Here is a 14,600-nt window from a genome sequence, read left to right on the forward strand (position 1 = left end):
AGAATAACTCTTAATATATCTCTTGCTGATGTACTTGAGGTTTTCGCAGAGGCCTTCAGTGGCCTCGGATGAGCAGGATGAGTTTTGTCAGCTGTCAAACGTATGAGACGTTTCCACTTGAGCCTTGGTCAGTGGGAAAATCTACCGCAGTACGACGACGGGGTAAAACCACCGATATCTTTCTAGTAGATTGTCAGATTTTATTCTCTGAAAAGTTGATTAAAAATTACAAAATGGTCTTTGCCTCAGTAAGTATTTTTCTAAAGTATTTCCACGTGGCCGATGGGGAAACGGGACGAAGCTCCAGCCACTTTCTGCAGTAACCAAATCCCCAGTGTTATAATATTTGAAATCATTTCCAGAGCTATTTTGGTTGTTGTTGATATTATATCCAATTACAAGTTGCTTGCTTTAATATATCAACTTGTTAATACACAGATTGTGACGTTTTTGTTTTAGTCTACAGGTCCAGGATTTACGAGCCAATGAAAAACGAGATCTTTGTGCCGCATTGAAAATTGTTTGCAATTTGTTACATTTTCATTGAGCATCACAACAAAAGGCCCATTAAACAAAAGTATATTTCTCTCAGGGACTGAGCCAATATAAAATCACATTTAGCCAGTAATGCTAATCTAAATCTGGGTGATTATTTACCACATCTCTAGTAATGAGCAATTGTTTTCTTTTAAACCACCTCCCTTAAATGCCCCTCTTGAGAAATTCTTAGCTCGTTTTTTTAATTAAAAGCTTACAATTTATTGTGAAACCTTTATTTTTCTTTGACAGAAGGGGAGAGTCAACAGGAAGCAATCGCTGAAGAAGTCAACCTTGAAGTAACTTTAGATTTATATCCAAAGGAAATACACATTTTGCATATGAAAACATGAGGAATTTTTTCCAATTTTAATTTAACACACATTTTATAGAAATTATGTTAAGATATAAGGAAACCGCAATTATTTTTTGTCACAGATTCCTGATCATTGAACTTTGGAACAGCCTGCTTATGTGGACAAACTCACCACATAGTAATGGAGCCTGCAGGAACTTAGCTAGCGTTAGCAGCTAACAGATCATGTCTAAACCAGTAAAGTATATCAACGGAGAAATCAGACAACTGCTAAAATCTGACATGGCTCCATTTTTGTTTAAATTTGGTGAACAACGATCTCGCACTGGTCTTCTTCAGAGATTTGGTGTCATTTCCTTCAGTAGCTCTTAAATACAGCGCCACCACAGACGAGGGAGAAAACGGGTTGTTCAAATCCTTTGGCTGTTTTAACAAAGTGCAGCAGCTAAAAAATATAAGATGTTACATTTCTGGTCCCCAATCAAACCAGGTCTATCTGACTATCAGATGTGAAAACAACCCAAGTATACCATAAAGAAACCGGTTTCTGATTTACACAGTCATTGTTTTATATCTCCAAAATATTTGTAATTGACATTATTTTTCAATATTTAAAGGGGGTGTTTTTTATTTGTTTTTTTTTTTACAACTAAATCATTTATCATAACTGATTTGTAAAATCAAGAAAAACAATACACCGTCTGAAAGAAAAGATACTTTTGATGCAAACTGCGAGTACCACATGATGCACCATTAAATCAACTGTGAGTTTTCATTCAAGCATATAAGATATAAATAAAACCAACATTATATGCTATTCATACACCTGCCATCTGCACTAAATGCTGCAGAGCTTTTCATTATTTCCAGTTCTTCCTTTGTGTCTTTAGTTTGCTGACCCCTTCGAACAAAAAATTCACTTTCTTTAGTCGAGAGCTTTCTTCTGGCCACGTTTTGGCCCAGGAGATCCAGACTCTTCTGGGAAGCTTTATACATATCCTCTCCTCTAGCAGCAGGATCAGTGCAAAGGTACTGCAAGTAAAAAGCTAATTTCACTATTACACATAAACAAAAATGACAATTAACTACCAAAGACATGTTTGTATTTTCTATTTACATCCATTGCAAATAAGCTCTTCACCAAAAACCTATGCAACGCAATACAATTTTAATAACAACAAAGACTTAAAACAATATATAAACCATTTAGGAATATAATTTATTCATCTACAACAACTTAAGCATTTTACTATTTATATCTGTTTTTATACATCTTATACTACCTATATATATATATAAAACTGTTACTGTTTATTACGCTTCTAGTTAGACAGAAATAATATATTAAATATCTGTTTATATTCTCTTAATTGTGTTTGTGATATTTAGAGAATTTAAAATGGAGATTTATTCACCAACTGTGCTGTTATGACTATCTTGAAGAAAATTTGTAAATGTACAACTTAAATATACAGCTTAAATCATTTTAATTTTACAAAAAATCGGACATCTCCTAAAGTCACTCTTACCTGCAAAACATGTACAGCACATAACCAACACATAAACTACCATCTTCTAACCTTGGCGACTCAGACATCAGTATTCCACACCAACCTGCCATTATTAATGTCGGTCATTTTCTTTCCAAGATATTACGGACAGAAACTTGCCCACAGCATACCAGGCCCCCTACCATACTTTTCCCCCACATTAGGCATGAGTTGCTTTCTCACAAATTCACCCTTGTTACACCTGACGCCCCTTCTGGAGCGTTTGCTGCCGAAAGCTCAATCTTTGTCTCATTTGACCTGATTTTTCAGGAAGGCTTAACAAACGCTTCAGATTTCCACTCTTTGCTGCAGATGTTTCTTAATGGGCTTTGGAAATTTTGTTTAACCCATCATGCTGTTTGCTGCGCCTGGTGTCAAGACAGATAAATGTGTGTCCACCTGCGGTCAGAAGACATTAGCCTCCATGTTGTTCTGTTCATACTCCAGGAAAACAAAAGGCTAAGGATTATTAATTAGAAAATCTTGGAGACTAATTAGCTTAATGACCATTTAAAGTGTAAATTAGGCACCAAAACACTTCCTCTGATCATTTTGTTCAAAACTATCATTTGGGATGAGCTCAAAATAGTCGTTTTTTTTTCTCTTTTTCTAAAATTAAGTGCTGTCAATCAGAACATTTAAGTGTTTTTATTTAATCTTTTTTTGTAGGCTAAGTCATTCAGATGAGTTCTGGGTTGAGATATTTTCAAACAAGCGCTTCCCAAAAGGACACAGACTTTTAACCTGCAGCTCGAAATAATCAGAGGCTTCAAAAAGAACCTAAGGACGGTACAAATTAAACAGTTATGTTGGCATTTCCCCATCCAGATATCAGCACCACGTGCGTTTGGCTTTGCGTCTTGTATTGACTAAACGGTTTGGCAGGGAGCTGGCGTGATCGGATCTGATTTGACTGACACTGGGACATTCGCATTCCCACATTCGCCTCCTCCGGGAAACGTTGAGAAAACTTCAAGGCGTCAGTGTATGTGATAAGCAGCCGAGCCACATTCAAGGTTGCAACGTTGTCACATTTCATTCACAGAGAACCTGTCGTCTCCCTGCTGCAGCCGCAGCCTGAACCCTCCGTCACTGCAGGCCACCAAACGCCTCGGACCAGATTTAAAAGGGTTGCTTTTTCTGACCAAATCGTCCTAAATAACCAAAGCTATTTGACAGAGAATCTCAACTTCAATGTGTCATTTTTAAGAATCTAATACTGTGTAGGATAAATAGCCTGTTATGCAGTGTGCAACCTACTGAACCGAGATATTTACATAAATAGACATCCTTTCTTTTTCGCTCTGACATTAAATCATTCTAAATTTTTTCTTGTTTTAGGGCAATTAGGATGGTTAATTTACTTCTTTTTCCCAATTGTCTTTTTTTTAAATTATTTTTAATTTATAGGTTTTTATATGACTGTTTTATCAGTGTCTCCAGCTCCAGTTCTCAAGCGTTACTGTTCTGCACATTTTAGATTCAACCCAAAATAAAAAACACTAAAGTCTCGTTACCAGCCCTCTATGGCATATAATAATAAATAATTCAGTCATTTGATTCACAGCTTTTTAAGTTAATTTTCAGTTTAACGGACTCACGCAATCCTACTGCCTCCTCGTGTGACAACATGGGGGAAAAAAGTCCACCAGGATATGAGAGAGGTGTAGAGGTCAGTAACTCTAGTTTCCAAATACCTGAAAGTGCCACATTTACCCCTCCATCAATTATATGCAGATAGCGGCATGATAATTTTGAGAAAAGCCACAAAACAGGGTTTCCCTCAGTGTATCATAAGCCTGGCGGGTCACCTTGAGCTCCCACCAAGCTGAGCATTGCTTATTTATTAAAATGTTTGCATTTCCTATGGCTTTATTGTTGGTGCTCAGGTATTAATCTTCCAACCTTTTAATAATACTTGATTATCAAGTGATATTTTAAAGTTTCCTGTCAACTTTAAACATTTTTTAAATCAAAAACATGACGGGTCGCTGGACGAATGACTGCCCTGGAGCCCAACCACTGGACTTAGCAGATTTTCTGGGGGAAACCTTGCTGCAAAAGCAGAATCCAGTCTTGCAAATGGACTGAAAATCTTTATGCAGAAAAATCTGTTTTTAACATCAGAACATGTTTTATGTTCTGTCATTGCTTGAGGTTCAAATCTGATGGAGTTTGTATTTCCTCAAATGTTTTGTAGGATTTGTTGTTTTTAAAGGCATTTCATTTGTGGACTCTTGAGACGCCTCAGTTTTTCTACCACGCCAGCCTTTTCCCACACCTGCTTTTTTCCTTTACGGTTTATTCAGATTTATCATCCGATCCCGAGGTGGCGGCGGAAGAAGGCGGGGATCAAGCTGTGATTAAAACACAACTCATAAATTGTGTCTGTTTATCAGTAATGCCATATTTCCTAACTTGCCGCACAGATCGATCACACGTACGTTCGTCGTAAATCGTGTGTCGCAGAAGCCTTTGTAATCTCGGGGTCTCTCGAGGCTCATCCAGCTGCAGGGAGGCTTCAAGGTGTGAAAGCAACTTTTTCCGAGGCGTCACAATACTTCTCCAGGTCTCCCGTGGGCCCCTCGCTCATCTCTGCGCTCGGCGTCATGACAGCACATTTAAATCACGACACGGGTAAACACCAGCCTCCGCTGCTGATCTCCGCAGATACATGTACGAAAAAAAAAATAAAAAATTCCCATGGAAAAGAGCTGCAGGCGTTTTTACGGCTGATGCGTCGCACATTCCGGTCCAAAGATGCACAAACGCCCACGGAGAAGTTTTAGCTTGAAATCTTGACAAGTTCGTTTCCAATCTGGAAATTCTGCTTGAGTCTTTTTTTTTCTTCTTCTTTCGAAATGGTTGTTAACGTCTGTGGGAGTAAAAAAAATAAATAAAATAAATACGGACTGCACGAACACGCGTCACTTTTTTTCGTTTCTCACACCATGAATAAATAAAACTCCCTGTTCGAGGTGATCTCTTCATCATTTTGGGCTTTCTCCAGACCTTCAGTAAAAGTGTGTGTGTGCGTGTGTGTGTGTTATTGAGGGATACACTCACCTTCACCCATTTCCTTGACCCACTTTCAGTGCCATCTCTACTGCACCTCCTTATAGAAAAGGCAAAAAAAAAAAAGAATCCCATTTAAATCCTCCCCCCTCTAACATTTCTGACCTCTCTCTCACACACATGCAAAAACACACACACACACTGCATGTTGTCCTCTTTCTGGCTGGCTTCACCACAGAATTTGGACAGAAGAGTTGAATTATTCAGTAAGACCCCCTCCTCCAAAACACACACACGCTCATGCACACACAGCCACCCATCCATCTTTAGGACTCTCCTATAGATTAAAATCGACGGGGACTCCTGATTTACTCAAGTAAATTGAGGCTTTTCTCTTTGCCTACTTTATTTAATCGTTGTTTCCTATATATTTATATTTTACATGCATGTGTATACCCCTCTTTTGAACATTACATAAGCTTTGCGTCGACAAGGCAGGATTTCTAATCCCTTCTTGCCACAATAAAACAGTCGGATCGTTATATTTTCTACACATAATTGAGCCGTGATTAACGGAGTAGAACAGACACTTGAAGGGCCTCTAATTACTCTAAATCATAAATTACACTAAAATAACATTTACATCTCACCACTGAGTCATTCAGAAACTAATGCCCCTGACAGTGTTGCATATCCGAGTTGCATTTCTGCAGCATAAAAAGATGTTACGCTAACGGCACTGCTGCTGCTGCTGCTGCTGCTGCTGCGTCGCTTTTCTATTCGTTTGGAGCTGTACCATATGCACTTTAGATTGTTGTTGAATCAGGCTGCACTGATTATTTTTTTATTTTCTGGCACAACTTGGACGCACCACAGCTGTTTATTTGCATTGCATATAAAGGTACACAAGCTTTTACTTTCAGTTTTAGTTGAGTTGGGGTTGAAGTTTTTACTTTTTGAGCCATGTTCTGATAAAACTAAGGTTGAAGTTCTTGGATGTAATGCCGACCGTTACATTGGGAGGACATTGGGGAAGCTTGCAACCCCGACTCCATCCCGACTGTGAAGCACGGTGGCAGCAGCGTCATGCTGTGCCGGAGTTTTGCTTTCATAAGGAACAACTTGGACATGTTGAAGCAACGTGGGTCTCTGAAATGGATAGCAACTCCGATAGCTTACTACCAAACGGTTTAAAGGTGGTATTAAGCTGCCTTTGTGCCGCCCCAACTCTGGGTGATGAGAGGTCCGTATCAGCGGTTCCTTAACCCTTTCATGCTTAGTGGTCACTACAGTGGACAGCTGTCTAAAAACCATTTTCTTGTGCTTCTTATGGATTTTTATGTTATAAATGCAACCAGACCACTGAAGTGGACACTGATGCATCATAAAATACACCACTAACTACTGGCCATCAGCTGCAAATGCAAGAAATTATTTTGTTGAATCCAATATGGCCGACAGACAAAAAAAGCATGCTGACCGACCCGGTCCCTCCTTCTACTGTAGACGACTCTTGCAGGTAAAAAAATACTGTGACATCAGATAACAGCTAAAGAACAATACTACTGATGTATTTTTCAAATAACAACTTTGTATATGGAGAAAATTACAATTGATCACCTAAAAAAAAAAAAAAAAATGTCCCTACCTTTTTTATGCCTTAAGAAAAAAATAAATAAAAAAATGGAAAAAAAATCTTGACACAAAGGATCATAATTCGTGCATGAAAGGGTTAAAGTGGTAAGCCCAATCAGTGATGACGAAGGGTTTGTAAATGGACTGAACTTATATTTTTTGTGCATAAAGTCGGCTGCAGGATTTAAAATTCTAAACAAGATTGACAAAAATGTTGGGAACACAATCTGAATCGAACAGGAACAGTTTGGTCTGATTTAATGTCACTGAGACAAAAACAAATTCTAATTTTAGTTTTTATTACATCTTTGGTTTCAACTGCGCCTGTGACGTTGTCCTGTTTATGTTCGCCTGCATGTGAAAATAAATGTATTTACATGTAAATAAACTGTAATCTAATCAAACAGGTGTGATTTTTAATGGCAGGAGTGAATAATAATCTGCAGGCTTCTCTGTTTACATCTGATGTATCTCAATAGCAGGTGTGACTGGTGATGGAATATTAATGGGAATCATTGGTTGTCAAAGGGTTTGGATGTGAATTGATGGATTTTAAAACATACTGATGAAGATGATTTTTTTTTCATGAAAGAACAAATCAAAATACCACAAAAATATTAAATATTGAAGGGGGAAAGTGTGTTTGTCTTGGATAAACCGACATATGTAAACATTTATAATTCTTACTTTTCGTATGTTACGTGACGACAAAAGAGCAACATGGTCTAAACACACACAATCAGCTAAATCTAAACCATATACAATATTTCTATTTTCCCCCCGCCTTTGTCTCTTGACGATATTTTTCCTCTTTCGACAGTAAATCCCCCTCTGCATTGTTATTTTGGTGTGTTTTCTCTCCGTAGGCCAGACTTATCAAACACACCCTAAAGTATTTATGCCAAAATCCCAGTGTGCTTACCACACGAGGCCCAGCAGGTGGCCGCACACAGACACACACACACATTTCAATGGTAAAGTCCTGAGGGACAACAGCAGAGAAAGTGTATTTATTAAAAAAGAAAAGAATAACTATCCTTGATTCATATGGAATCAAAGGGCTTCTTTCCTTTAGTTGACTTTCTTTAAAGCTGCTGTTATTCCTTCAGCATCCACCCATTTTCACCTCGTGGCATCACATCAATAGAAACGCAGACATGCTGGACAGATGAATTTTTCTGCTGCTCCTTCTCTGATGAATGTTCAGCTTGTAACACAAACGTAATTTCATTCCCCATCGCCGTGCATCTGGAAGTTATTTTTTGTCTTTTTTAAATTTTTAAATACTTGACTCTGAACTTCCTAAACCAGGAGGAACGTTTCTGTTGCTGCAGGCTTTTTAGGTGTTGCTTTTGAAAAAGTAGGTTCTAGACGGGCAAACGAATAAACTTGTATTAAAATGCGATGGGCAAAAGATTAAAGTGATACATAAGCTAACATGAGACTGAAGTCTGTTAAACAGACGATTGAAACTCAAACTCTTAGAGAGACTTTGAGGCTTTATGGTCTTTCTTTTGTTCTTTTTCCTTTTTATTTAGAAATATCCAAACCAAGCACCATCTAGTACTGTAATGTCCTTAAGAATCACCGAAAAGAAGCAATGAGATGACACTATTATGCTTATATATTTCAAATTTTCTGTAAAAATGTTGCTAATGAATATTATTTTCTTGTTTTTTAAGCAGAGATACTTACTGTGTAGGATGAGGACAGGAATCGGTGTAAAGTGTCTGCGGCAGCAGAACGCAAACTAAAACGTCTGCTGAGGGGACGCAGCGTTTCAAACAAAAATCATTCAGACGTCGGTCTGCGGACTGTAGATGCCAGATGCTGCACCAAGATGCATTTTCTCTTTTATTTTGATATCTTGCTGCGTCACTTGTCGGTTCAAAAAGCAGAAAAAACAATTATGCAGGTGAGTCTGAGTAGCTTTGCAAGCTAAACCCCAGGAAAACATTGGCGCTCGTCAATCTAGATTTAAACCTCCTTGTCCACACAATCGTGTGTTTGACTGCAAAGCCTGTGTGATGAAGATTTTTGTCATCTGTACCCGGCCGCCGGGCTAAACTAGGGTGTGATTATCGTCTGTGTTGCTATGAGTGCCGGCCGGGGCAATAATGATGTTGGAGAGCAGCAGGTGAAGAAAACACTTGTTTAGATCGATGGCGTCAAACTCTTTCCGTTTCAGCCATCAGGATCACAGATGTCCTCAGAAGTGCGGTTGTGGCAGAACATACCGATAAAACGACCCATTAACAAACCGTTAAAATATGAATAAATATTTAATAAGCACCTAAAGTTAAATAGTACTGAACATCTTTTCACATTGATGTAATTTGGCTGCATACAGATAAAAACTGCTGCATTTAATTATTTAAGCACATAACTGTTGCCTTGTGTGTCCCGGTAGAGTTTAGAGGGGCACATAAAAAGTTACAGTGGGCCGTATTCGGCCTGGAGTTTGATGCATGTGGTTAACCACAGGCAACCAAAGGCATCCAATCAGAAGCTTCTCCGTTCTGATTGGATGCCTTTGCATGACGGTAAAAATCTCTGCTTTGTGTGTGACAATTTCTAAAATTAAAAACCAGATTTGCCTGCTTTTGTTGTCGCAAATTTATCTTTCAGGAACTCCCTCGAATGTTTAATTTCCTCAGTTGACTGATGTATCTTCTTGTTAATGTTTTGTGACTAAAAAAAAAAAAAGAAAAATCAACCAGTTTAGCTAGCGAGGTTGTGACAAACTCTGTTGAAGAGAGCAGCAGATGGCGGTTTTATGTCCTGATAGCATCTCCCCCAGAGCGCTCAGATTTGGAGACAAAATCCAAAGGACCTGTGGCATATTTTCAGACAGATAAACAAAACTGCAGGCTAACTACCTGTAGTATTCATTCAAATGAATGGCAGATGGTGAAGGGCAGATAGTGGAGCAGCTGAGAGGAGAGATTAGAAAAGTCCAGGTGGAGTTATTTAGGCGTTCTGAATTTAAACGCTTCAGTGTGGGAGACGGCCTGAAAGCACGAGAACGTTGAAATGGCGTAAGACGAAAAACGACTCGACGGCAAGCAGTTTTTATCCTAAACAGGCTGGTTTTAATTTAGCTTTTAGTTGTGCAGAATATTTATTCCAAGTGAAAAATTAGACTTTTGTTATGCCATTTTATGGTCCAGCACACGCTGGACCATTTCTACTACAGGGTTTCCCTCTGGTATTTAGAGAAAAAAAACTGACTTTTCCATGACTCTCCATGGCCTTCAATATAATTTTCCATGACCCACGTACAACAGGTTCATAAAGAAAAGTGTATGACTGAAAGACCTAACCCACCAAACTGAGCATGTATTGTACTGTGAATATCCCCCCACTGTCTCTGGCCACAAACAGACATGAACACGGGGTTTCTGTATATGGTTGGTCTATCAGAACTAAGCATAAAAACATTTCATGCCTGTAGTGTGGCACAGGTCACAAATTATTGTATTTTCTCACCTGAACCTGCTCATGTTTGTTCACTTCCCATATTTCTTTGACTTATAACAAACAGAACAGAAAGTCGGAATAGGGAAAAGGGTCATCTTCATAGTCTTTTCAGAGCCCCTTCTTCTCTCCCTCACCTTTTACCAAGTGGAGATACACAAATTAACCTGGCATTGTTCCCCACTGCAAGAAGATGAACTCGAATTGGAAAAAGTGAGCAAATGAAGCCTTACTGGACTCTTCAGAAGAGGATGCAGACAGGAGGTGGGTGGGCGGAAAGCGGTTTGGAAGATTTCAGACGGCACCGAGAGTTTCTGTGGGGCAACTCGGCATGTGCATCAACATTGTGCGAGTCCGTGCAGGAAGCTGGTGGCTGTTTGGTGGTGGAGCGTGTGCGCTCAGCACGTGTGTGGGAGGACACAGAATGTGCGAGAACATTTCTGGATCGAGCTCGGAGAAAAGCAACAAATAAGAAATACTAAGCTGTAAATAAAAAACATGTCGAGAGGCTTCAGCCACTCATCACTACTTGTTTTTTCCTCTTTTAGTTTGTATCTCTCCACCACATGACCTTCGCTGAGGAGTGATCCAGAAGTCTTGCAGCAGCATGATGTCATCTCTGAATAAAACATGCAGGAGAGGAGCAGTGGTTCTCCGTTGGGTGGGTGTTGCGCCGTCCAGATTAGTCTCGATGTTCGCAGTATCGTGGAGCGCAACGCGAAGCTCGACGTCAGCCGCTTAGGGCCCCGGGGCCACTGTCCCCTCGGTGGAGCTGGTTTTTTTAGTAATGACTTCTATGTCATTATAATAACAAAAACCCACAATATCATTATAAAGTTGTAATTTGTTTTTACAATAATATATAGTTGATGTATGTAGAAATCATTTTTATGGACAAAAAGAAATCGCTACCATAATTGCCCAAGTCCTGTGGATTTCAGGGTCCTCCGACAGGATCCGTTGACTACTTTCTGCAAAATAGTTGATAGTTTCTTGTGGATGAACAAGAAATCAAAATGTTAATCTCATCCTTAATAGCATGTTTTTGACCCTGTGACCTATCCTGAGCTACTGTCATCCCACTAAACACTGTAGAGAAGCGTAAAGAAGTCACAACAAGCGCCCTGGGCGTGATCTCATCAGAAGATCCGATTACGTGCCGCCAGCCCTGATTGGCTGGGGATTAGTCTGTCGGTGCCTGGGGGCGGCACCTACCTCTATGGCTGGCCCTGCACAGGCAGAAAATTCAAAAACTCACACCATCTTCCTCGCTACGAATGAGCAAGGAGGATGGCTACTCAGAGAACCCAGGTTACAAGAGTAAACTAAAGTTCTCTTTCATAGCATTCGTTTCGTGTCTCACACGGGACAATCCTGACTCCAGACCCAAGACCGACTGCTTACAATATAAGTCATTGATGGGTGCTTAATGCCATGCTGAGCAGTGACTGAGCCAGCGGTTGAGCTGCGGCACAGATCTCCTGGATGGAAACTCCTCTGAACTGGACCCATGAGGTGGTCAGCCCTCGTGCAGAGTGGGCACAAAGGCCCTCAGGACCCTTCTGTCTCCTAGAGGTGTAAGCTAAAGCAATTGCACCAACTATCCAATGTGAAAGTCACTGCTTTGACACACAAGGTGACCTTTTGCCCGAAAAACAAACAGCTACCTGGAGAGAAGGTCCGCTCCCCGGTTCAACACTCCTGGGACATGAGTGGCTCTCAGTGAGAAAACGTTTGCTGCTCCAAGTGACCAGCTTGTGGACCAGCATATGCAGATGTTGGGACCTTAGACCCCTTGTCGGTTTATGTATGCCACCACAGTCGTGTTGTCTCTCTGGACTAATATGTGGTGACGCTTCAGAAAAAGGAGGAAATGTTTCGGTGCCAGGAGAACAAGCAGTTCCAGGTAATTTATAAGGAACGTATGTGTCTGTCCCATTCACTGATTTCCCCTTGAAGATGCACCGTGCAGCCTGGCAGGGAGGTAAAATACAAATCTGTGGTCACCACCTTTCTGCTCTGTATAGGAACAGCCTGAGTTAGGCAGTGTGCACTTCTCCAGGGACGTAGAGCTGCTCTGCAGGTGGCCTGAGACCCTCACTCTGCCGGATATAAAAATCAAGAAACAAAACCGTGCAACAAGCTTACTGCTTGCTCCTGTTGCTTGGTAGAGTTAGCACTGCAGCACAGGTAGCTGCACAAAGTGCAGTCATGCTCAGGGCGATGGTTAGGATCAAATATTTATTTCTATTAACCAGACTACAGAGTTGTACCAAAAGAAGAAGAAGCAAACTTTGTCCAAGCATGTATTTAAACGATTTTACTAAAGCAGTATTCAAAGTAGCAAGAGCAAAGACGAGAAATTGAAAACGGGAGTAATTACACAAGAACATCGCCAACGCCCCCCCCACCCACTCTCTGCTTACACACCCGGGACACAGGAAGTGACACGTGAGAGCAGGCAGTGGTTAATTACTATTGGCCCTCACTGCTGTCCCACCAGGCATCAGCCTCCGTCGCCTCTGATGCTAAAATAATTAATGCTGTCGCTGTCATCCCCGGTCCCTGTAGCCATGGCGATGAGAAGATTTTTTTTTTCCCCTCACCCCTCCAGGGAACCCCTCAACCCCCACCACCCGCAGCGAAGCAGCAGTTGGCCAATGAGGAGAGTCACTCAGTGAGTGAGTGACTCTACGGTTCAGTAGTAATCTGAATGATTTAAGCAGCGGCTTCAAGCTGCAGGTAACAGCTGGCTCCAGTCAGGTTCGACTCTGTCACAGATTCATTTCCTCTACATCAGCGCAGACATAATCCTGTCAAATAAGAACTAACTAAGCAAGAAAGATCAATCTTACAATTGCCGTTTTTTTGTTTGTTTTTTTTTTTTTTTTTTTTTGCACAAAAGCGCCTGAAAAATCACTTTGGTGTTTTATGCTTGCAGCACAGACGAATGTCAGAATTTGAAATGCATATAAATAAAAATCACAAAATCTTTTTAGCAGATTGTTAAAGAGCTGCGCACCAGGAGGAAACCAGGGTCCACTGGACCTGCACAGGATCCCACATTTCATTCTGAAACGGTGGAATGTGGAGAAATGGGAGGGAAGTGATGTCAGAGGTTTCTAACAGTAACACCACCTTTGTTTTGGAGGTTGTAGATTTACATCATATCATAATTATGTTAACTCATCAAAAACATACGTGGAGTGTTGCCTTGATTCTTTCATGCATTTTTGAGAAGTCCTTTAATCTCCCGTGGCAACCGTTCAGCTGTTACAAAACGCTTGGTGAGACCTAGCTCCACCTTCAAGGCGAAGCTCCTCCTCTGAGCTGCAGTTTCCAAGCAGCCCTCCCCCACTCAGCCCCTTCAGACTAGCCAGCAGCAATTAGCAAACACCTGGTGTAATTGGGCATCTGCTGAGCTCATTATAGGAGCTACTTCTCAGTGTGACACTGGTAGTAAAAGGTTAGTTTTTTAAAGAGACAGAGGCTCAATTTCAAGGCGTTAAATTATGAAGTCAAATTTCTTTTTAAGTCATATAGCATTTTTATCTAATTTGAAGGTAACATATGTACTTAATTGTGCTGAAAATGGCACTATGTGCCTGGAAAATTCGTAATTCTGCCTCTTTAAGTTAACCTTTTTTGAAGTCTCCATCAAACCACAGTACATGCCTCCAGACTTATTTTTCCTTGAGTGAATTTCCAAACATTTCTGTGTTTCTTGGTTGTATTTGGGGCAGTGGAGCGGTCCTTTAGCCTGTTGAGGCAGAACCCGTTTCACTGTGGATAATGACACCTTTCTACTTGGCTTCTGCCAACACATCTTCCTAAGGTATATTGCTTTTCACACAGGAACTGATTTTCACATTTTTCACCAAAACATCTTTGTGACAGAATCAAATTCTTTCTTGCATGTCATCATGGCTGGACGGTCTCTTGGTGTTTCTACCTGTGCATAACGTTTGGAGCATTTCCCTGTTAGAGGCACACATTTACCCAAAGTAACACATTTTGGCAATCCAGCCTGACCTGAAACTGTTGAGCCTGACTTCAGTTGTTTGTGCAGC

At 40.5% G+C, this 14,600-nt stretch overlaps 1 long non-coding RNA gene across 1 annotated transcript; it reads right to left on the bottom strand.

Moving 5' to 3' along the window:
• Nucleotides 1–891: 891 nt before the first annotated feature.
• LOC145549133 (uncharacterized) lies at nt 892–14,160 on the bottom strand. The gene is made up of 2 exons (XR_014085098.1): nt 5,470–14,160; nt 892–5,278 (listed from the first exon to the last, which is right to left on the bottom strand). It is a non-coding gene; the product is annotated as an uncharacterized LOC145549133 (long non-coding RNA).
• Nucleotides 14,161–14,600: the final 440 nt, after the last annotated feature.

This window comes from Poecilia reticulata, chromosome 2 (assembly GCF_904066995.2).
Source record: "Poecilia reticulata chromosome 2, P_reticulata-male-v2, whole genome shotgun sequence".
Lineage (NCBI taxonomy): Eukaryota > Metazoa > Chordata > Actinopteri > Cyprinodontiformes > Poeciliidae > Poecilia > Poecilia reticulata.